We start from the raw sequence: 25,994 nt of genomic DNA, 5'->3' as shown, positions 1-25,994 counted from the left end.
TTTTGCAATACGGAATTAATTTTGTAAAAGATTTTCTTTTTTTTTTGGTAGTACGGAAAATGTACAAACACATATTTACATTTGGTGTGTCAGGAATTTTCAGATATAACAACATTTATTTTGGTCCATTTGCAACTATAAATTTTGTTATTATCGAGCATGTTTGTCCACAAGCAACTACATATTTTGTAAATGTGCAAACACTCAACGCTTAGTTGAGTAAACTCATGCATCCGTACTCAGTAACAGAGGTTGGCCAGAAGAAAGCAATAAATATTCAAAATCAATTTTTACTTTTGGCAGACATTTTTTTCAATTTTTATCATAATCTATGAATGTAAATTGTATACGGAAAATCAGTTCAGTTATAATTCTCCTAAACATTAGATGGAGCGGAGCGAAATATTTCCAAGTACACTTACATACATACTATTCATGAGGTTTTTATGTAATTGTAAGTGTAATTGATTGATAAATGAAAAAAAAAGATGCGTTATTTAGGTTAAAAGCAAAAAATATTAAATTTCGCCTAAGTTATTTATAAAAAATAGAAAATACCATAAATCGGGTGGTATCAAAACTTGACCTACACGGACAGTTGTTTGCAATAATGGTTTTTACCCTTTGGGAACAAACTGCAAAATTTACAGCCAATTCTATTGAAAATCTGAATCTAAAATACCATAAATTTATGGCGGATGTACCAAAAAATTGGCCGATACTTTCAAGTTATTATTAGTAGTAGTCCTACTGTTAAAAAATTAAATGTTGAATGCCCTTCATGGCTTTAGACCAGCCTCAGAGGTTTCAGAGAAAAATAATATAAGTGAGGTATATCCAATTGTGAATCGATTTTCACCGAATTCGGCAGAGGTATTTTTACCTCTCATACCAAATAACATTACTAGACAGGGTGAGATAAAAAAACTGCAACCAACTTCAGACTGGTGTCATTTTTAAGCCACTCGTCCGACAGTTGTTTACATGCGTACAATAGCATTTTGGCTCTTGTAAAAGCACTCCAGCATTTAAATGTGAATAAATATTTGGTGTCTCGTACCATTGTTCGTTACCGTGATACTGGTAGCGTAGCCCGTAGGAAGGAAAACAGCAACATCAGCAGAAATGGTTTGAAAAGTAAAGAAGCGACCTGGTCGAAGCCTGCGTCGCTGTGGTCGAAAAATGGCTCGTGAGCTGAACATATCGCTATAATCCATTCGGCAAATATTGAAAAATTAACTCGGGGTAAAGCCATTGAAATTCCAAAAAGTGCAAGAACTTACACCGCTATAGAAATAGAATAGAATTAAGTTTTCTCCGATGAGAAAACATTCCAGCAGTTCGTAAGAAAACAAAATTATCGTGTTTACTTGCCAAAGAGGTCAGCTGAAAATGTGCACCTTCGGTTGGCCACCAGAACTCAAGCGCCGGCCGTGGTGATGGTGTTGGCCGCCATAACAGCCGAATATTATCGCGAAAATATTCTGGAGGGTGTATTAAAGCCTTGGGCACGCAAACATTTTGTACGCAGACCTTGGATTTTCCAACAGGACTCAGCACCATCGCACTCAGCACGTGTTACTCAAGAATGGTTACAAAATGGGTTTCCTCGCATCATTTCCAGCGCACAATGTTCACTAAAATCTCCGGAGACCAATCCGTTGGACTATTGTGAATGGAGTATTTTGGAAAGCAAGGTTGGCACTACAAAGTACCAAAGTCACGATCACCTCAAGCAAACGCTTCTCCGGGAATGGACCAAAATACCGGAGAGCATCATTCGGGCGGTGACGGTTTCATTGGCCATTTGAAGGCCATAATTCGTGACAAAGATGACCGATTCGAACGAATCTAAACTTATTCTAAAATTTGATGCTATTTCCGACATTTTTGCTTAGTATCGCATTCTTTTTGCATCAACAAATACTTTGAAGCTTTTTTGTGCACCCACAACCAGCGCATAGGCTAGATTTAGATTAATGTGCAAAGAAGCAGTTATGATTTTTTGAAAGCATATTCAATAAATAATAGGTTTGTAATGGTTTTATTTTAAAGCAATCTAAAATGCAAATTCATACCTTCATTACAAATTACGTTGCCTTGGAATGCCAGTTTAAATGAAAATACATTTCTAAGCTCCCGCCACACCACCTTAAATGGAATCGTTTATTCGATAATTGCGATATGAAATAAGTTAACTTACTTCTATCGTACAGTATCATAAATTGAGACGTTTAATTTTGTAGACATTGTAAAATTCTATTTTTTGATATCATTAAAAATATTCAATTTGATATTGAAGGAAATTCGAAAAAAATACAAAACACAATTGGGACAAATAAATACTTTTTGTGCAGAACGTGGTCTAATGAAGTGGAAAAATATAGCACACACACACGAGTCAGGTTGCGTATTAATGTTCGCTCACACGCACGCATGGGTATGAACAATGTACAGGACTCAAAGAAGACAAATAATAGAAGAAATGATCCGAAAATCTTTTCAGAAGCTTAATAACAGAAGTAAATTTCAGGGTGAGCACCGATAGGTATCACTGACTTCTGGCTGGGTTTTTATCATTGATTTATATGCATATCGTATACTTCAACGTAAAAATAATGCTTTCTTACCTAAACCATATATATGTATACATATGTATGTATGTGAGTATGTAAGAATGTGTTCACGTCGGCCTGTGTTTGAATATCTCAAAAATTTGCGGGTGAGGATTGAAGTTTTTATGCGAGTGATTTTACAAATGCAAATTTATACGTGGATGAGTATTTGAACACGTTTTGAATTTTGCCGACAACTGGAGGCAGCGAGATTCCATCAAAGGGAGGGTGGATCAAAGTGCGTGGTCCACAGTTGCAAAAGGATGTGAACAAATGTGTTAGTGTTAAAAATGAAATGAATTTACTTTTTTCTGTTGCGTTGATGTGGCATTGGTGCTGGTCCTGTTGTTATTTCACATCATATTCTTTTTATATATTACGTGACGTTCGTTCGTTTGTTTGGGAGGAGTAGATGTGAAACTCAATCCCGCTAATATCGAATGAATGAAAAAGTGAGCTAACGAACAAACGGCATGTAAACGAGCTAAAGTTAGACAATGATTTTTATTCAGTCATTACCCGCACTTCCGTAATATGACACCCCGACCAACAAACACGCACATACCTCATGAACCTACAATGTACATGTGTGTATGTATGTATTTACGCGTACATATTTCATTTGGCGCACATTGCATACATATGCGACTACTTTGGCGAAATGACAATGATAAACACATACACACGCACTCACACTAGCACACAACAAATGCCTACGATGTAATGTTTATTCAAAAACCTCAAACCAGCCTTCCGACCAACCAGCGAGGCAGTCATTCAGTCAGTCAACCAACCAGCCAGCCAGCCAGCCAGCCAGCCGAATGCAAACGTTGTTTTGATATGCAAATCCTGCACGTAAGAAATCACAAATCAGTTAAAATTGAAATCGAGTGAAAATCTGTGCTGTGTAAGACAGGAAATGAATATTCCTATTTGAGTGAGTGTGTGTGAGTGTTTGTGCGCATTTGGATAATATCTTCGCTCGTTGGAGGAAGAAAGTTGGAAGGTAACCAAAATGACAAGGCACTTAGTCGTTGTTACTTTTGTAACACAGCCTTTAATTGATTTTCATGCAGCTGTATTCTAAATACTGATTTATGGGTCCATGGCAAATACTCTTCATATGACTTGGTGAACGTATTTAATTTAAGGCATTTAAAGAAAGATTTACATATATATATTTTTAAGTGGTTCTTGTAATTAATTTAAATTATTCAGCTAAAAGATCTAACAACGAATTTTTGTGTAAAGCATGCGCTTTAATTTTCCAGTGCTGTTATATAACGTCATCCGCTATATTGTTGAATAAATATAATACTCCTTCAAATTCATTTTCCGAAAACGGAATTTTCATATATCACCCTCTAAGGGGGTGACATCAGAAGATATGGGATTATGTTTTCTAATTTAACATGATACGAATTTGATGAAATTATAGTAGTGTTCGATTTTTTGTTGAATTGGTCGTTTGTGTTATGTGCCAGTTGGAGTAATACCTATTTTTCCAACTTTGGTAGACATTTTGGGCTGTGAAAAGTTTGAGGAACATAGAATACAGTTCCCACATTTTACACGAGATCCTGGACGTAAAAGCTACTTTAAGTTCGGCAGGGTAACATTTTTATGCCCTTCACTTTGTGAAAACTTGATCGGCTATACGCCAATCCCTTAAACTTGGCAGTTTCCTTATATGGGGGGAGATCTTCTAAGTACCAAAACGAATCTGATTTCGTTATATGAGCGCTGCTTAAAATGCCAAGAGTCGGACAGAAGGATGAACGTGGCAAAATTGGGGACGGGTAATTTTACTTCTTTTGTGAGGAAATTAAGAGAAAACTCCAGCAAGATCTTTAGAAGAATGCAGTTAGAGTTTTGTATAATAAACTATATAGTAGCTGGAACCGTTATACCAAAACGGGAGCCTATATAGACAATTTTATACTACAAAGATTATAATCTATTGCATGTTTTAAAACCAAATTTGACATAATTTCGTAGATAAATGTGACTAGGATTATTAAAATATAGAATATCCATCTATATATCAAATGCGAACTATTGAATGAAAACCGTTGACCAATATGAACAATGTTTTGACATCGGTCGATGAATCCCTTATGAAGTACAAATACCATAATTCACACAAATCTATTAGAAAATATGGTTTAAATCGTCAAAAAATCAAATATTAGATAACATAGTCCAAGATATTCATTGTTCTGCTAAAATTCATCACGAACTACAAATGCCACTTTTTAGGCAAATTGGTTAAATAATGTGGCTAAAACCACCAAAATACCGAATACGAGAGGTACCGTTGTATGTGGCTATCCCAAAATTTGAACCGATATATATCATTTTCAATACCAACCGTACTAGACACAATACAAACTACTGTGACAAATTTCCACGTTAAATAATATGGGCTGTATCTTGATTTTATAAGACAGACAGACAGACGGACATTGTTAAATCGACTTAGAATTTTATACTGATCATGAATATATATTCTTAATGGGGTCTATGACGAATATTTAGGGATGTTACAAACGGAATGACAAATGTAATATTCTTCCTTTCCATGGTGGAGGGTATACAAATTTTACGTTGTGCTAGCTTCGATTTCTATGAGATATATTTTTATATCTTTAACTTTATGGCTGATGGGAAATACCGCTTCTCTCTCTTTTTTACTTTCATACAAAAGATCGAAATTTCCAAAAAAAAGTATATTCAAACATGGCACATTCTAATTTTAAGATTAGCCTCAGAAAGGGTCATCTTTTAAAAAATATAAACTCTCGTAAAATGTGAAATTAATATCCTTCTTTCTTTAAACTTAGCATATCCTAATATTTTGATTTTATTTTCAAAATTTTGTCGATATTTCGATCCACTCAACTTTTGTTTTTTCTTTACGGTTTTGTTTTTTAATTTTGAAATTTGAGGAGTTGTACTTCCTTGAACAGATATATTCTATCTTTACACAATTTAGCAGATAAGCAGATAAAGTTTGTACTAAATCGGAGACCCCTTTTCTATTATCATAGTATGAAGGTATAGTAAAGAAAGAAAAGGATGGACACACAAGCTAAAAAAATTGATCATCATAATATAAATCCTCGGAAAGTAATATAACTACAAAGAAAATAATGAAAATTCAAAGAGTGAAGTATTTGTGTTTTTAAGTTCAGCTAATCTTCCCAGCCTATCTGCCGGATTCTTAATGAAATGAAAACTGTATTTCGGAAAAGTATAACACTGCCACTATCTTCATACACTCCATATCTCTTGTGATATGTTTCCCCCATACTTTCTGGCCGAACAAATATAAAAAATGTGTACGTCTATTTACATAATCCTATGAAACTAGATCTCTACTCAAATTTGTGTTTATGTAATTCTCCTTTCATTCTTTTTGTTCATGCTCTGACCATTATGGCCTTTCGACAGAATAGCAAACACAAAACGTAGTAGTTTAAGTCAAAGAAGGAACATTAAACGAAAGGAATATACAATGAATTTGAACATTTTATTGCCTGGGTATTGCGTATTCTGACCAAAGGCCAACAATGTTTGCACAAATATTTGCTCTAATTCTTTGATTATTTCTTTTTCTGTCCGGGTACGTAGGGCCCTCCTGCATATGGAAACACAGATTTTAATCTTCTAACCACAGTCGTTAGATACAAAGTCATTTGTTTTGTCATTACATATGCGGTTGAAGGAAACCTAATTAAACTTTGGCCATGATTGCTAATGCTGAAATCCTGGAGGCTCGTTTAATAATCTCGGGAGAGAGTAACAAGTTCCATCAAAAGAGAGAGATGATGGAAATTTTATGCAGAAAAAAGTTTTATTTTTGTGATAGATCAACAATCATTTTCCCAAAAATATCTGAATACAAATATTTTCTTAGTGGATGAGTTAGATTGTTTTTGAAATGCCCTAAATTTTCCTAAGTGTTGCACTTGGAGCACAGGGGTCAGACTTGTTTGTTTGTTATAAACTTTAAATAATTTGGCTTTTTTAGTTCCTTTTGTAAACCTACTTCAGTTATAGTTAACAACATTGGTTCTGTCGGTAGGTCTAGGCGACTACCTTATTTTCGTCGCTAAATTCCTCTTCATTACCACCCTCACAAAGGATTAGCAATTTAAATTTAGTCGATCAAAATTTAGATAAAATTTTACTGGTCAAATTGAAATGAACCCTGAAAATTTGCAGTTTTTGCACTTATTCACAGTTCACATAGCGTTCGTACTTATAAATGGTCATATGTTGAGGTTTAACGAATTCAATATTTAACGAACTTTAAAAAATGTTTGAAGTTCATTTTAGCAGACCTCTTTCGCAAATAATCACGATCATTCTGTTTGTTTACAACTGCTGGGCAACGAATGTTTTCTCACCGGAGAAAACCGAATTCGGCAGTTCACCACTTTCGACAAAGCGAAGCACTTTCTTTCTGTTGCGGTGTAAGTTCTTGCACTTTTTGGAATTTCAATGTCTTTACCCCGAGCTCATTTTTTAAATATTTGCAGAATGGAATATTGCGATATGTTCACCTCAAGAGCCATTTTTCGGCCCCTGCAACGCGGGTTTCGATCAAGTCGCTTCTTTACTGCTGATGTTGCTGTTTTCTTCTGTCCACTTCCTTGACGTCGGGCTACGCTACCAATATCACGATAACGAGTGATGGTACGAGACACCAAAGATTTATTTACATTTAAATGCTGGAGTGCTCTAACGATAGCCACTTGTGGTTTTCTAGCCAAATATAAAGAAATCACACTATCACGCTTGAATTCCATCACGAATAACTTTTTTTCCGGAAAATTCACAGCAAAATGCTTTTGTACGCTTGTAAACAATATAATGAAATGTCGCTGGAATAATTTTAGCAGCTGTCGGACGAGTGGCTTAGAAATGATAGCAATCTGAAGTAGGTTGCAGTTTTTTTCATTTCACCCTGTAGATACCGCCAAAACTCAAATATTGATAGAACTTAAGGAAAAGGCGATACAAAAAAGCACTACAAGCTACTAAAATATTAACAGAAATTAACATTTTACTTCGTTGAAGTTATTAAAAACAGAATTTTTTAGGTAGATTTAAAAAAAAAAAATAAATATATACTAATAAAAAACAATTAAGCGAAGGCTATAGTCGTGCGTGGCCGACCATGTGATACGCTATAACACTACAATATGGTAGAGGCCACCTTTTGTCCAAATTCATTTTGAAAGATTTCGTTTTTGAAATTATGTCATAGAGCACTGTCCAGATATTACCCTTAGCTTTTTGACCAGGGACATTTGTCCAATATTTACGCACTCCGTTGGCTGTTAGTTACAGCTAAATATTAACCCATGGTCATCCAAAATGCTGGATTTCTTGTCTGTTCTTCACTATCTTTTCATGCAAAATTCCGTGTCAATAGGTTTCAATTGTGTGATCATTAAAATTTTTCTGTTTTTGGTTCATTTGAACCCCTAAATATTTTGCAAGAGGCCCCTCTGTATCTCCAAATAAGGACTTATTTATATGATTTGCTTGTCTACGATATTTGGCTATCTTAGTCAATGAAATCAGTATAAAGCCAGAAGTTAGCCATTTGTGTATTTTGGATTTCGCCTGTAAGCTATTTTCAGCGTTTCAGTGGAATGTCTTAAACTCTAATTTCATGTGAGATTTCGTGTCCTTTTGTTTCTACTTGTGACCTTTAAAACGACTGCAAAGTCAAGAACAATTTTAGTTGTTGGTCCATTTAAACCCCTAAATATGTTGCGGACATATTTAAAAACAATAAGCCTAGTCCTTCTGAGACTAATCCTACCCTCATGAAAATTTTTGTGAGGAACGGACGATAATTGCAGTCTGTATATAATAACCCCAACTAGATTTGTAAGGTGAAAAAACATTACAAAATGTACACATCCATATTATAAATAAAATTGAAAAAATCGCATGCGATAAAAAATATGAAAAAATAAAAAATCGCAAAATACTACAAAATCTGTATTCACATCATTATGCGATATTTAGCTTATATACTTTTATGCAATTGACAAAATTTGTCAAAATCGGTCCAGCCATTCCTGAGATATAAGCATTCTAGGTAACATCAGCTTGCTTTGTGTCTACACATTGTATATATTTCCCTATATATCTCCGATATATTTACTTTACGGCACCTACGTAACGATCAGAATTGACCTTTTAGTCTATTTGTGGTTTCGCCGGGATTAAAAATATTCGCGGTCTAATGGACAATTTGACTTTTATTTAACACAAATGTTATTGTCTATTTCAGCCACTAAATATTAGTCGATGACCATCAAAATAGAAAGACTTTTGCACAGCCTAAGCTCTAGCCCCATGCTAATTCCGCGTCGATTGGTCTATAAGTGCAAATTTTAAAGCAACTGCAAAATCAGGAAATTCTTCAGTTCTTGGTCCTAAATATCATGCGATCATCTCCAAAAGCAATAGGCTTCTATTCTGACCACAACCCTGCCTCCATTTTCAATTTCACGGACAATTAAATTTCAAAAGCACGGGCATACATAGCTAGATCGACTCAGCTATGCGAGACAGGAAGATTCCTATATACTATTATATGTGGGAAACCAATATTTCGAGGTCTTACATAATTTTTGGCCCAATCAAACTTATAATACCCCCAACACATAGTATTGTAGGGTATAAACATGAAACGGTTATTATTTTGTAGTAAGGTATAAAATGTATTTTTTAGTTAAGTTATTATTAACAAGCTTAATTCCAAACAATATTTATGCAAATCAATTCCATTTAGTTTATCAATAACTTGGTTTTAAATTAAATCTATAATAAAGGAGTTGTCCAAATCATATAAGAGTTGTTATTTTAACAGTTTTTAAGTAAACAAGCCTTGTTATAAACAGTAATCGGTTTAAAGAATTTTTCAATTTAACAAACAAGGCTGACATTTGGTTGGTTAGTCAGTTAAATCGAAAAACTGCTGTACTATTAGCATCTAACTTTATTAAAATTGAGATGATGAAAAAATTAGAATAGAGGCAACTACAAATGTGTGAAAGCTATCAAGTATGAATCCATGAGAGTATAAAAGTCCAAGTGCTTTAGTTACGTCTGCTGTTCGACAACAATTTTTTAAATATTTAACCATATTCTGTGAGTGGATTGCCAAAATTCATAACTTTTGTGCTCTTTCAAAAAAATATAAAATTTATTGAACAACAAATGTCATTGCAGCAAACAAAGAAAAACCGAATCAAAAGTTTGAAATCTTCGACATTCTCTTTCCTTAAATTAACAGTATTGGCATGGCAAATTTCATTACCGCAAAGAACTTCTTCCATTAATAAAATATTTATAGATTTGTTTCAAAAGTTCGTTTGTCCGTCTTTCCTCACGGCTGGAGAGCAACTGTCAAAATGCAATTAAAATTCATTCCTAGTGGTTTTTATTCATATTTGCTAATCTTCGCTGTAGCAGGTCTTAGGTTACATATCAAATGTCAGCTATGCTTCCTTTATTTGCAGGGCACGAGGATAACAAAATGTGCACTTAACCTTCACAATGACTGAATGACTAAATGAATGAATGGATGAAGAGAAAAGTTTGTTTGTCACAGCTCATTAATTTTGTGTCGCGTGCCATGTGCAAGTAAGCGGATTTTTACAAATTCATCATTTACCTTTAGCTTTGTATGCCCCATTTACCGTTGTTATTCGTATACCACAGTTTTTTCTTGGGATATATTCGGTTTAGTTGATATATGTAACAGGCTCTGCCATTGTCAACTTTAAAAAAGCCAAAATGTTGCTCGCAAACGAACATGAACGTATTGACGCACATAATTGAATACAAAGACATTTATTTGTTTCGCAAACACACCCACACACACAGACATGTTATGAATGACCGTCATTTATTTTGTTTTCTTTTCCATCTGCCAAATGTTTCAAAATAAAAGGAGAATGGTATGTAAATTTGAAAAATTGCCATTAGCATATTAGCGGTACTTTTTTCCCCCGGAATTTCGCTCCATAATGAAGTAATGAACATTTTTTAACCTCGTACTATGAGACATGGCATTCGCATATTCCCCAGATAGTGATGAATAGCCATTGCGGATAATGCTGGAAGATAACACATGTAAAATGATCCGTGATATTATTTGCAAATGACATAATTACCAAGACATTTGATTCACTTTTAAATAACCTGGTTAACGATGAGATGAAGTGAAGTGAAGTCAATTACAGAAGTCTAAGAATGTTTAAATTGAGTCTGTCTTTGAAATGGTCTTGTTATTACGATAGTCATTATAAGATCGTGGAGTGGTGTTTGTGCCTGACCAAAAAAATCCTGCAATTCTGGAAATAACAAGCAGACCAATCATGTTCCACTTCTCCTTAAAATACGCGCCCTATAAACATACCAGCGGTGGTGTATGTCGTTATATGGGGGCTATAGGCAAACCAGAACCTGTATAGACAATATTCTGCCATCGGAGCTAGAATCCATTACGAACTCCAAATACCAATTTTTACACAAATCCGTGTAAAAATCTGGCTAAACTCATTACAATACCGAATATCGGGAAGTACCGTTATATGGGAAATATACGAAACGTAGACCTATATTTACAATGCAAAAACCATCAAAATACCCAATATCGAGATGTATCGTTATATGGAGACTACAGTAAAACCAGGACCTATTCAATCAGAGGTTGATCCCATTACAAATGTGGCTAAAATCATTAAAATACGAATATCGAGAGGTACCGTTATATGGCGGCTATATCCAAACTTGGGCCGATGCATACTCAACATATTTAGAATTTTATGCTGGTCATATATAATTTTTATGGGGTCTATGACGAATATTTAGAAGTGTTACAAACGGAATGACAAATTTAGTATGCTCTCCTTTCAAAGGTGGAGGGTATAAAAACACTGTTTTTACTGAGTATAATTTGTCAATTAATTACAATAATGGGATAATTCAATACACATTTTACCGAGGGGTAAAATATTACAATTTCAATATACTTCACTTTTTGTAGCGAATTTAAGATAAAAAAGCATTTATTAAATATTTTTCAAAATGTTTAAATTATTGGACAGATCATATAAAAATTTAAAACTGAGTATAAGGATTCGAAAGTTTTTCATTCCTTGAGTGTTACATTTGTTAAAAAAAAAACATAAAATTTTCAGTTTTGATTCGCCATTTACGAATATACTCCAAATTTATCAAAAAAGTTGAATTCGTCAAACCTTTTTGATATAACATGACTTGAATCCGGATTATATGAAAAGTACGTGTACTCAAAATCTACGTGTAATATATTGGTTACTAATATCACATCAGACATTCCTGAACCCCCTCGTGTGCCAAATATATGTGTAAATGTTAATTTATTTATTAATTGTCATCATGTGGGTGTACGACGATAATTGCCAGTGGATGTAATCACTTTATACGAGACATTTTTTCTTTCAACTCTATCGGAATGTTCCATCCAGTTATACGGTACTCAGAATTTTTAAAATTTTGGCGGAAGTTGTTAGCCAACATTTTCCTTTTTTGCGCTTAAGAAATTGGCTCTACAACTGGCGATCAAGTTGAGCTATGATATTGCCAGGGAGATGCAATGACCTACAAACCATACGTAATAACACGACTATTTATACCTCATTCTCTATTGATACAATCCGATATCTGGAAGGTAAAGAATATGTGTGTATGCCACTTAATGCGTGGCTTAAGCGTACTCATATCGTTTGATGGAAAAACCACTTTAGCGGTTTAACGGCTGACGATTATGGTTTCGTTGTTTGTCGGCTCCTAATGATTGGGTAGATTTTGGTTGGCAGGGTACCCTGCATTTCTCGGTTAGAACAATTTCAAATTTTTCAAATTTTAATTCGAATGATTCCAAGTGCAACTCGAGTGATTCCATTTGTAGTTCGAATTATTCCGTTTGAAACAAGTAAGCAAAGGCTATAGTCGTGCGGAGCCGACCATGTGAGACCCTACAACACTACAATATGTTAGAAGTTCCGTTATGTCCAAATCCATTTTGAAAGATTTCAAAGAAAGATCTCCAGTCTCGTTAAGGACACAACCCATACAGGTTGCATCCTTCTTGAGACTTTTTATGCAATATTTCTAGATTTTATTCTTTTCTGCTAAAAGGTCATTCTGAATTGGTGAGATTTATCAATCCAATCGTTCGTGAGATTTATGTTGTCTAACTAACGCACCTTTTGTGTATTTTGGATTTCGCCTGCAAGTTATTTTTAGCTTTTCGATAGAATGGAAATGTTGGTATTTTTTCATACAAAAGTAGCGGTCCGTTCTATCCGCTGTCATAAACTCTAACTTCATGCGAGATTTCGTGTCCTTTGATTTATATTTGTGACCTTTATAACGGCTGCAAAATCAGGAACACTTTTAGTTGTTGGTCCATTTCAACCCATAGGTATACTGCGGACATCTTTGACAACAATAGGCCTAGCCCTTTAGAGCCTAACCCTACCCTTGTGAAAATTTTCGTGAGGATCGGAAAAATATTACAAAATATACACTTCAATATTATAAATCAAATTGAAAAAATCGCATGCGATACAAAATATGAAAAAATAAAAAAATGTCACAAAATACTACAAAATTAATATTTACGTCATTATTGACATATTTTTATCCGATTTTTTTTAAGATTTTATTCTTTCATGCTAAGAGGTCAATCAGAATTGACAAAATTTGTCAAAATCGGTCAGCCATTCTCGAGATATAAGCATTGTAGCTAACATCCCCTTCCTTTGTATATACACATTGTACTTATTTTCGCTATATATATATCCGATATATTTACTATCGGCATTTACGTAACGGTCAGAATCGGCCTTTCCGTTTATTTTTGCTTTCGCCGGCATTAAAAATATTCGCGTTTAAATGGAAAATGTGACTTTTATTTAACACAAATGTTATGGTCTATTTCACCCATTAAATATTACCCGATGACCATCAAAATTGGATAACTTCTGCCCAGCCCTAAGCTCTAGCCCCATGTTAACTTCCGTTTCGATTGGTCTATAATTGCGACCTGTAGAGCAACTGCAAAATTAGGAATAACTATAATGAATTGGAGTCAAAAAGGACAAGAAATAATAGTTGGCACACTTTTGGTTCTTCAATATACGCTTTTAAAAGGTCGGCGACTGCAACGGTCTACTTAACATTTCACGAAAACGCTCATCGTCTTTGAAAAGTTTGTTGCTACATTTTGGTGCATTTCAAATTACTCGGGACAAATCAAATTTGCAATTTTATATAATTCCGATGGACAAATCTTGCTCCTTAAATTCTGGATACAGCTACGAAAAGGCATCAATTCACTTTTAAATTCCCTTTTAAATTTATTTAAAAAGTTTATTGGTGTATTAAACATGTCAACATGGATGAGCGAATGAAACGAAAACATTTTGCTCTAATTAAGAAGAAATCTGTGGGTCCCAGCCAAACAATTTTTATTTATTTTTTAGCACAACAATCGAGCAGTTCTCCGGCCAGCAGCACCAACACGAGTGAACAAACGACACAGGCAAAAAGAAGTTGTCAGTGTGTGGAGGAAGATGGGGCGGGGGAAAACACTTTAATGTAATTGAGTTTATTTCCATGCCCCACAGCCATTCTTAGCACTTTGGAGCTTGCCAAAACAGAACGTGGCTGAAGTTAAAGCAATTTGTCTGATCTTAGTTTTGGACGTTCATTTATTTCTTATTTAGCTATTTTTTAACGCTTTCTTTTCCCCCTCGCTTGGCCTCTCCTTCGCTTGGCTTCTTTTATCACAAAACAATTTATTTGCCAACAAAAACAACTATGGTAGTGAAAATAAAGTGACAAAATTCCACACATACTCATTCACACCGTGTGTGTCCTTCTTCTGGCCCTTCTTATGCCCTCTTTCGCAAAGTTTCCGACAATTTTTACACTGAATTACTACAACAAGTGATAGGCCGACCATTTGCAATGGCGTCCAGATTCGAGGGTGTCTGTCTCAGGCCATGAATGAGGTGTAAACATGTTGAGGGCAATCATTAATTTCAATTTCAAGTGCTTCATCCCGCCATTTGGCCTATGGACAAAGTAGCTGAAGGGCCTAGCTACCAACCAGACTGTATCTGTGAGCCAGAAACACTCGGTGCTATTCTGGGAAACAATACATCAACGTATCTACTACGTTCGTACATTTGTACTCATGTATGAATGTGTGTTTTGCATTGACATTGGGCATCTGTGATGTCTTGTAGGACTGTATTTAGTATGCAGGGGAGTATTGTCATTAACAATTGCATGTATATATGATTAAGAGTGTCACAACCCTAATGTCTAAAGTAAAGGGCCTGGAAGATTTTGAAAGAGCTTTCTTTGAAATAAAAGAGCATACTTATGTTTAATTGTTTTAATAAAAAACCATATCCTTATTCTAACCTTTATAAAAATTATACGCAAACTAAACACCTAGCAAAATGGGGAATTTGCGGAAAAACGCTTATTTGTAGAATCCACTGCTATTTATGGCATTTTATTCATTGAATACCCAAGCCGTCCATAAGGGTTTTTTGAAAAAAATCGGAACCATTCAGATGCTCTTCGAGTAAAAATGAGAATAAAAATGTTGATGCCGATATGATCGAACTGGAATATGATCTATATTTGGATATAAATTTTACTAAATTCTCTACGAGATACTCGGACTATGTTATAGACCCTACAGCCATTTTTGTGACTTATGATTTGGTTAAAATTCTGACCATTTATGGGGGATAAGTTAACCTATATATTCCACTTTCACACTTGAACTGATATTGGCACAGTTTTTTAAAGTTAGGATTATTCAAAAGAGTAACTCTTTGTGGGGGAGGAGCCAGAAGGAGAGGACCGATCAGCATCAGCAAACTAGATTCAATACTACAATGCTAGCGCAACTGACTTCCGTGTAGAGGTATTGTACTTATTAATGGACACCGTTAGTTTTATTTAAAATATTCAGAAACGGAATATCGGTATATCCAGAGTAAGGGTCTAAAACTTTTTGATACCAAGACAAATGTAAAAAGAACATTTGTCAAAATTCATCTCATCTACACCGTTTCATTTTTAATTCGAGATTATCAACTACAATTTGATTTTTTCCATATCTAATTAGAATTATTTTGAATAATTTCTATTCCAATAGTATATTTTAATAATTTTACAATTTTTTCACTGAACACCATTTCTGTACACAAAAATCGAGAAAAACTTACATGCAAAATGAATAAATCGCGCAAAATATAGCGATCTTTTTTATTAATTTTTACTGGGTAAAGTTGGCCTTCCTATCTTCCTTTAAATTTTGTCATTTTTACTAGTTTTACAGATCTCACTGAGCTAATGTAACATTTCCCTCTTTTATTAGTCTTACCACACAATAGTAATTTCTAGTTCAAAAGGCTTAGTTGATTTCGATTTTTAATGATTTTTCAATTGTTACATATCTCTTGACAATTTCAAATTCCCTATTACAAACCATTTCGTAGGTAAAATGGTCTAAACAACTGTAATGGAGAAGTATATGAGGGTTTTACCACAGCGTAGACCTATATACAAAAATCTCTGTAATAAGGTATTGAATCTTTTGCAAATTCCAAAGCCCAAATTATAAACAATGCCTTCAACAATGTGGTTAAACTCGTCGAAATAAGAAATATCTGGAGTCATCGTTATATAGGCTCTACACCATTTTCAATACCAAAAATTCTACGGTCCAACACCACATTTGTCTATGTCCTTTATTCCGGATGGGCATGCAAATCATATGCGAGGTCTAAAATACTTATAATATGGTAAGAAAAACATAAAAAAGCTAATCTAAAGTATAAACCAGCTTAAGAAAACTGTGCGACACAATAAACATTTAATAGAAACCAGAGTTTTTGAAAGTTGGGCTAAAAATATCAGTCATGACAAACAAATTAGCGCGAAGAAGTTACGCAATTTGCTGAACTTTTGAAAATTTTCGGGTGAAGTTTCATTGGAAACCATAAATATTAGGTATATACAGGGTGAGATGAAAAAACTGCAGCAAACTTCAGATTACTGTCATTTCTAAGCCACTCGTCCGACAGCTGTTAAAATCATTCCAGTGACAGTTCATTATATTGTTTACAAGCATTTTGGTGAAAATGGTTCAAAAAGTAAAGACGCGACTTGATCGAAACCCTTGTCGCAGTGGCCAAAAAAATGGCTCGTGAGCTGAACATATCGCAATATTCCATTTGGCAAATATTGAAAAATGAGCTCAAAATAAAGCAATTGAAATTACAAAAAGTGCAAGAACTTACACCGCTACAGAAAGAAAATGGACTCAAAAGAGCTAAAGAGTTGCTTCGTTTGGCCGAAAGTGGTGAACTGCCGAATTTGGGTTTCTCCGATGGGAAAACATTCATTGTCCAGCTCTTTGTAAACAAACAAAATGATGGTGTTTACTTGCCAAAGATGTTAGCTGAAAATGTGCACCTTCGGTTGGCCACCAGAACTCAAGCACCGGCCATGGTGATGGTGTGGCCGTGACATCAGAATAAATACCGAATATTATCGTGAATATATTCTGAAGGGTGTATTCAAGCCTTGGACACGCAAACATTTTGGTTACAAAATGAGGTTCTTCGCTTCATTTTCAATGGTCACCAAAATCTCCGGATACCAAGGTTGGCACTAAAAAATACCAAAGTGTCGATCACCTCAAGGAAGCGCTTCGCCGGGAAAGGGCCAAAATACCGCAGAGCAACATTCGGGCAGCGTGTGACGGTTTCATTGGCCCTTTGAAGGCCATAATTCGTGCCAATTCGAACAAATCTAAACTTATTCAAAAATTTGATGCTATTTCTGATATTTTTTGCTTTCATTCAATAAAATTAAAAAGAAAAAATAATTATGGCGTTTGACTTTGTTGCAGTTCTTTCTTATCTCACCCTGTAGTGTCTTTAACAATATTACCCGCAAAGATCCGGGGAATATGTTTATATTTTTCTGAGCCTTTTTCTTCAATATTATTCAAAATTTTTCATTAAGATGTGATAATATTAATTGTAAATATTCTAAGAATAAGCAACACAAATTTTTTTGCGATTTAGCTATGCTTTCGTAATCTATCAGGTTTTTCTTTCATTTTGAAAAAAATAATTAATTTTGTCGCAAAGAGTTATTGGCTCTTGTAAGTAGTTACTGATGGAATTTTTAGCATATATTTGTCCTCCGTGTCCCATTTTTTATATTTTACTAGACTAGACTATTTTATTGCAGAATTAATTAATTATTCGTCTGCAAGTTTCCTACATAATATTTAATCATTTGTTAGGTCTTAATTTGATTACTCCTACTACGATTGCGGTATGATTTCATGATTGATTAATAATTATGATTTTGATGACAGTAATATTTAATTTGAAATTCTAGTTGAAACGTTATATAATTTCAAGAGCAAACGATGTATCGCATGTTGAAAAGCCTCCTTAAATTGTGAACAAATTTTGTTTCTTGCCAAAAAAAAAGAAAACAAAATGTTTTAACTTACTACTGGATTTTCATTTTTTATGCCAGTCGAACAGAATTGAAATTTAATCTCAGCACTTCATTGGTATGTAGAAAACGTAGTTGCAAAAAGTGCCTTGGGCAAGAAAAGCACTACCGAAATGCATGAGAGGCCGTACGGCATATGCAGCTGTTATACCAACCACACTGACTGCAAACTGATATCACGCTCTAATCCAGATATGACAGCCTGTCTGCGCGTGTATGTGTCAGAGTGTGGGACTGGCTGGCAATCATGAATCTCAAAATCCAGTGACGGCAATATGTATGTAAATATGAGGACTCGCTAAAGTCTACGATATTTAGAATATGTTACATACATGTGCGAAGCGATGGGCACGTGAGTATCCTGAGAATCTGTAAGAATTTATACTGTAGCGGATATTAGGATGGTATTGAGAATTTTTACTAGGATTTGTATTAGGATGGCTACTGTACAAAATACGTTGTGCATACTTTTGAGCGCGGGCGAGGCGCTGGGTAAATTTAACAATTAAAAATCTTGAGCGGTACCGCATACGATAATGTCTGTTAGATTAAGTTATATTAGTTTTTGTAGTGCTTAAGGAAAATATTTTTTAAATAAAAACTAGAAACGAAACTACATCCAAAGAATAGGGTCGTTCTTTCCCTTCTTGCCTTTATACATTTGGTTCTTCTTTTCATCTCATCTCTACATTTGGTTCAATCGAGCCGGATAGAGAATCGAAGCATAAGGTTGTCTTCCTTTTTCGCCCTTCTACATTTGGTCCAGTCGGGACGAAAAGAGAACCAAACCTACATCCAAAGAAATAGGTTGTCCATATCCAAAGACCCCGAATCAGTATTAATCTAGATTTAATGAACTAATAGTGCTTCCCTCAATGCACATTTAGCCCTGCAATAGTTTTCATACTCTACACAACCCGGTAAGATACCTACGGACATCCAACTGACATTTATTCCGAGTTAAATCACATTTCTTGAATCACTCTATGGTAGGTGGATTTACTTATGCATTGTGATACATATGTATGTCTGTATGTGCAGACGTGTGCGAAAAAGTGCATAGCTATGGGATATGTCTGCATTGTATTCCATTCGAATTTGTGCTTTGAGGCATTTCAATTCTTTGCTTGTTTTTGTCAAACTTCCCCTTTGTGTCGCAAGGATTTGGCTTCGATTTTGTGGAAATTTTTGATGCAACATACAATTGTTCGAAAATGAAATGCCGAACACTTGCAAATCACTTAAAGCACAGTTTTAGCTACTTCTTTCATACGGAGCAATTTTTGGCAGATTTCAAGTTTTATTTTGTAAAAATGTGAACCGCCAAACTTGTTTCAATCGATTTTTAGTCGTTGCTTTCAGCTTAACGAACAAACTTTTAACTACGCAATCATGTATTTTGAATGCGGCTATAGTTTACAGTTACGTTGCAATGTAAGAGAAAAGTTCTTAGTTTTGACACAACAACCCAATTTACAATGAAAGCGAAAATATTTTATATAATCGCTATTGCGAGTTGGAATGCCAAATAATAAAATGTCATTGAATACTTCTTAACGATGAGAGAATCAAAAAAAAAAATTGGTAATATTTTATTAAAAGTTAAGAAAAAGGAAAATAAGTTGATAGCATTGGTATTGACGTAGAGTGTGTCCACTGCACAACAAGTCGAGGGAGATGTGAAACAAATATAATATTATGTGCATTGTTTATATTTTTTTCTGTCTTGAAATAGAATCATTATCAATGGGAAAGAAAAATGTACAACATAAACAATTTAAGTTAAGTTATTAAAAATATTCTTTTAAAAATTGAGTCAATTGTATTGTTTAACATTGATACAAACGTACAGACTTTTTTTGTATTCCTGTGGTTATAGCTCAAACCGAATCATTGAATACACATTTTTGTTGTATAACAGTTTGAGTCTGTATAACCCGTACCACTACTTTTCCGACACAGAGCGATTTGTATTTTAACACGCTTTAACTGAGATGAAAAAAAACATAAGTTTTTTCAAAATCGGATTTGATGATCTAAAATTTCAGGTGGAAAACGAAAGCGAAACAAACTCATCAACAACAAACAGAACACTTCTCAATTTTATATTTAGTCATTCATAAATTAGCTAAAGTTATAAGTATTCAAAATGTTTTATCTCTTTTGTTACAATTTATGACCCACATCGCTACGGATGTATTACAATATGAAAAGATTCAACCAAATCGGATACTCCCTTCGTGAGTTGTTGTATTCACTAACCAATCAGACAGATAGTTTCGTTCAAAGACTATAAGGCACATTTTGGCTGTATCAAATGATACTAGTCTGAAGGTACAAAAATATGGCTCGGTTAGTGTGCCTCTACCTATTGTATACATTGTTATTGCAAAATAGTTAGGATTAATCCCATTATTGTTGTTTTTAAAAAACAACGTTTGTTTATTAGTGTAGAACGATGGTAATGTTTAACAGGGGGTAAGGAAGGGAATACCTGGGTTTCGGAAAGAGCCACCAATCCTCATCAGTTCACTTGCATTTTGTCTGGGATATTCTCCACAGAAATTATTTCAAAATAACTCCTATGACAAAAAATTTATAATTCATGCTGGAAGGTCTTGTGTTTATTTTACAATTAAATAATGGGAACATAAATGGAATATCCCGTTTTTTTTTTTTAAGATGATCGAGTGTCACATTCATATGATTTAAAATTTGGGTTTTTTTTTTGAGAAATTTAATATAGCTTTTAATATAGCAATATTTTCCACACATGTGAAAATTATATACTTTTATTATGCTATTGTACTGTAAGTTCTTAAATGTTATTGTTTTTTTTTACAATGAAAACAAGTAACAAAGCTGTAAGTTTGGTCGGACCGATTTTTGAATACCCTCCACAATTTAGAACGAATTTGATAATTTTCAAAAAAAAAAAAATCCGTTAAAAATTCTGTTAAAATCTTAGAACTACCGAATGTAGCCGTTATATTAAGATCCATACGGCGACGTGGACGTACATGGGCAACTATTGTCATAAGCCATTACAATATTCAAATGCGAAACTTCAAATAAAAATTCGGTGAATAATGTAGCTAAAATCATCAAAATACCGAATATATGGAGGTACCGTTATATTGGGGCTATACGAAGACGTGGACCTGCACCGACAATTTTCTGCTATAGGCTGTAGTATCCAGTACGAACTTCAAATGCCAAATTTGAAACAATTCCGGTGGATAATGTCGGTAAAATCATCAAAATACCGAATTTCGGGAGGTACCTTTATATGGGGATTATACGAAGACGGGGACCTGCACAGATAATTTTCTATTTTAGGCCGTAGCATTCAATACGGACTTCAAACACCAAATTGGAAACAATTTCTGAGAATAATGACGCTAAAATCATCAAAATACCGAATATCGGGAGCCGTGGACCTGCACAGACAATTTTCCATCTTAGACTGTAGTATCCATTATGAACTTCAAACACCTAATTTGAAACAATTCCGGTAATTAATGTCGCTTAAATCACCATCATAGCGAAAAAGGGATATGGGGGCCATACCAAAACGTGGTCCTACATGACCAAACACACACATTTGAGTAAAATTTTATCAACCTACTTAATTTTGTTCGGAAGCGAGAGTGATTTCCACACACGGACAAATCGGCATAGAATTGTATGCTAATCAAGAATATTTATACTTTGTGGGGTCTACACATTTCGAGGTGTTACAAACGGAATGACAAACTTAATATACCCTCCATACTATGGTGGAGGGTATAACAAGAGAAAAGGTCAATTTGTATCTAATATATATGACTACTATGATAACACAATTCTAGGTGACCTGAGATTTGTTTAATTTCGATTGCGTAAAAATATCAATTTTATCTTTTTACAATATTATAAAATGTGTGAAAAATACATAGAATTTATTTACTACATATTTATAGTCAGGCTGTTTTTATCCTCACATGTCATGCTCGACCTAGTAAAACGATAATATAAATACAATAAAAAAAAAACAACAAATTCCATGTAAGCATACCTTAAAAATAAGTTCACAACATCGGATCGTAAAGTATTACCCATTTTATGAGATTTGGTTATGCTAGGCCACAATATTCTAAGTGCGGTTGGCCATATTTCTATTAGAAGCATAAAATGGCTGCTAACAAAACAAAACGAACATTCCGTCGATATAATAATAAAACTCAAACGAAGTATTAAAATAAACAAAAAATGCTGATGTGTCTTTTATGGGCTGCCCAACCCCTTCATCTAAAACATCAACTAAACAACGAAAAAGGAATGATATCCCGACCAAATACGAAGAATAGCAGGATTCGAAAGCTTTATTATTTTCAAACTAAGAAATCATAAAATTGATGTTTTCAACGAAAAGAAGAACCCTTTTTTATTCATTGATTTAAGTAGGCATTGGGATTTTACGGTCCTGCTGTTCCCACAACCCACTCCGTGTCTGTCCAAATGGCAAACAAATTCAATTACCGTGCCAGGCAATGACAGCGGCGCACCAGAGCGTAATTGTGGAAATGCGATAGATAAAATACGTAACGGTTGTTGTATGCAATTACCATTGATTTGGAAACGCAATGAGCATCCACAATAACCACTTGACGACAGCGTTTCAACGATAATTGGACCCCTTGTCCTACTTATTACCCGTCGTTCCTTTTCAATATTGATTTCTTCGATAAATTATCATGTTCGCTGCTAAAGTACCAACCAACCCTATGATATTCACTTTTACCTTTTGCTCTATTTTGCACAGCAAGCACCATCAATCACCACAGCTCGCTATTCTCCGAGTGCCTGGATTCTGTGAATTATGTTTCGTTGTTGTGTTCATTGGCTCAAATAAATCCACTTAGAATTGGTAAGCAAACATTGACCGCAAATAGGCTGAACACTTCAAACGATTTGAAGCGATTCTTCAATAGCCTTGAGACAAAAATGCCCATTCTTCTCTAGTCCGCACAATGGATGTGTAAGTGTTGGTGTTAATCTTTTTAGGCTATTATAACACAGTTAATAAGAAAAGTTTACTTACGTTGAATGGTGTATGTATATATATTATTATTTGGAATAACCACACCCATCATTTTATTTAGATGAAATACTACTACTACTACTTATATCAAAAATAATAATATCAATTATTTAATTAATATAAATTATAATATTTTATGTTGTTCTAATAATTACAATATTTGTTAAAAGAATGTGGTAAATGCATATTTTATTTTGTTTCAGATCTCATCATTATTGTGGGTATGTATCAATTTCGAAAATCAAGAGCCTTAACTATGTCTCTGAATGCTGCTAAAAACTTAGACTGCTTTCTTGAATAATCACTTCAAAATATAAAATATAATAAGTTCCTCGATTCTTCCTAAGTATTTATCAGATTAGAACATTCGGTATTATGGATGTGGATTAAAGGTTGTTATATTATTCTTACTAGAACCCATTATGACCTACAAATAAAGACAAAGACAAATCTGTAAAAAAATGTGGCAAAAATCATCATAAGGCGGTTATACCTAAACGTGGACCGATACATATCATTTTCAATACCAACCATCCTACACAAGATACAAATTGTTCTGCTAAATGTTGAATATACTCTCCTTTTCGATGTGGAGGGTATAAAAATAAACGACATGTGTATCGATGTTTTTAAAGCTTATATCGAAAACTAACCTAAATGGTCCCCTTTTCCTAATCTGTTGATATTTTCGAATTAAGATTTCTTGGCAACAGGGCATTCTAGGTACGTGGTGTCTTTATCAATATTATTGATAATAATACGAAGATTATTTTAGTAGGAAGTTTCCACCTCATGACGCCTTTTTATACCCTCCACCTTGGAAAGGAGGGTATATTAACTTTGTCATTCCGTTTGTAACATCCCTAAATATTCGTTTTAGACCCCATAAAGTATATATATTCATAATCAGCATAACATTCTAAGTCGATTTAACGATGTCCGTCTGTCTGTCTGTCTGTCTGTTGAAATCACGATACAGCCCACATTATTTGACGTAGAGCTCCAAAATTTAGCAGAGCTATTTGCATTGTGTCTAGGATGGTTGGTATTGAAAATGAGATATATCGGTCCACGTTCTGGTATAGTCCCCATATAACGGTACCTCCCGATATTCGGTATTTTGATGACTTATGCCACATTTTTTCACGGATTTGTCTTAAAATTGGTATTTGTAGATCATAGCGGGTCCCTGAGCGTGTGGCAAAACATTGCATGTATAGGTCCACGTTGTGGTATAGCCCCCATATAAAGGTACCTCCCGATATTTAGTATTTTAGTTTTTTTTACCACATTTTTTCACGGATTTGTCTGAAAATCGGTATTTGTTGGTCATAATGGGTTCCAGCTCCGGTGGCGAAACATTGTAATTATAGGTCCACGTTTTGGTATAGCCCCCATATAACGGTACCTCCCGATATTCGGTAATTTGATGATTTTTGCCACATTTTTTTCAGGGATTTGTTCGAAAATTGGTATTTGTTGGTCATAATTGGTTCCAGCTTCGGTGGCGAAACATTGCATGCATGGGTCCATGATTTGATATAGCCCCCATATAACGGTACCTCCCGATATTCGGTATTTTGATGGTTTTTGCCACGTTTTTTCACTGATTTGTCTAAAAATTGGTATTTGTGGGTCATAATGGGTTCCAGCTCCGGTGGCGAAACATTGTAATTATAGGTCCACGTTTTGGTATAGCCCCCATATAAGGGTACCTCCCCATAATCGGCATTTTAATGGTTTTTGCCACATTTCTTCTAATGTTTCTTTTACCCTAAGGTGGAGGGTATTAAAAGTTTGGCCCGGCCGAACTTAATGTTTTTTTACTTGTTTAAGTTCCTTTATTAAAATATGAAAAACGGAATCTTAGAAGGTCAGAATATTATAAAAAATGATTTTTCATAAAATTCCATTATCATAGGTACCAAAAGTCTTTTGGGGGTTCGATCTACAAACCGAGTACTATTAAATCCACTTGGAATTTTTAGCTGTTAGTGAATTCGAAAAAAAGTGCTAAATTTGTCGAATATACAAAAAATGTTTTTATTGATTGATGATAAATTTCTAATGGAAGATATTAAGATACATTTGTGTTGTTCGTGGACTTACATTAAATTTTGATGTAGAATACTTCTTCCTGTGATACTTTTCCCAAAGGATGAAGTTTTAAGCAAAATTTTGGCTTAGAATGGAAATATTGATGCAAGGGAAAAACATTTAAGAGGCTATAGTAAAAATTGATGAAAAATTAAATTTACTTCGACGTCATCTTTTTTAAATGACATTTTACATAAGATCACCTGAAGTATGCCTTTAATTACAAAATGAGTTCTTAATTTTTATGAATGAATGCTTAGGTAAGATTTAGACTTTTGACGTATAGGTCGAATTTTATGAAAAATAATGTTGTAGAATATTTTAGCTCGCTACTGTTTCCTTTGTTATAATGGTTTTGAAAAAAGAGATTAATGTTTAACAAAGAATAAAACTTCCGAAAAAATAATAATATTAATTTAACACTTTCATGCATTCCAAAGATTTGTTATGAGATAGAAAAGATTCCAATTGAAATTTATAAGAAACAACATAGGCTTGGCTGACAGGTATATACAGGGTGAAATAAAAAAAAAAACTGCAGCAATGACAAA

General features: G+C 34.2%; 1 protein-coding gene across 2 annotated transcripts in view; it reads left to right on the top strand.

Annotated features, from left to right (window-relative positions):
* The window catches only part of LOC131801555 (zwei Ig domain protein zig-8-like), a 356,956-nt gene that overhangs the window by 62,334 nt on the left and 268,628 nt on the right, over positions 1–25,994 (top strand). For both annotated transcript variants that reach the window (XM_059120326.1, XM_059120325.1), the window contains exon 3: positions 23,550–23,567. The gene's annotated coding sequence lies outside the window, so the exon portion shown is untranslated. The remainder of the gene's footprint in view (positions 1–23,549; positions 23,568–25,994) is intronic.

This window comes from Musca domestica, unplaced genomic scaffold, assembly GCF_030504385.1.
Source record: "Musca domestica strain aabys unplaced genomic scaffold, Musca_domestica.polishedcontigs.V.1.1 17, whole genome shotgun sequence".
In the NCBI taxonomy this organism is placed as follows: Eukaryota; Metazoa; Arthropoda; class Insecta; order Diptera; family Muscidae; genus Musca; species Musca domestica.
The sequence above is the reverse complement of the archived record's forward strand: the minus strand, read 5'-3'. Positions and strand labels throughout refer to the sequence as shown.